The following is a 361-nucleotide window of genomic DNA, read 5'->3' as shown; positions in this document are numbered from 1 at the left end:
ATAAAAATAAAAATAATTATTTTTATTATTTTTATTATAATATTTATAATTATTTAAATAATATAATGATAGAGAAAATGAAAACGATGAAGATGAGAGAATGAGGATAAGTATAATATAATAAAAATAAACAAAAAACAAAAAATATTAAAATTTTTATTGAAATATAATAAAAATAAATATAAAATAATAAATATTTTTATTGAAATATAATAAAAATAAATATAAAATAATAAATATTATAATAAAAATTATAATATAATAAAAATAAATATAAAAAAATAAATATTCAAATAAAAATTATTATGTTATAATATTATATTTATTAAAATTATTATAAAAATATAAAACGAATGAAAAT

The sequence above is a fragment of the Eimeria mitis genome, genomic scaffold (assembly GCF_000499745.2).
Source record: "Eimeria mitis Houghton genomic scaffold, Emh_scaff2798, whole genome shotgun sequence".
In the NCBI taxonomy this organism is placed as follows: Eukaryota; Apicomplexa; class Conoidasida; order Eucoccidiorida; family Eimeriidae; genus Eimeria; species Eimeria mitis.
This window is presented reverse-complemented; position numbering follows the sequence as displayed.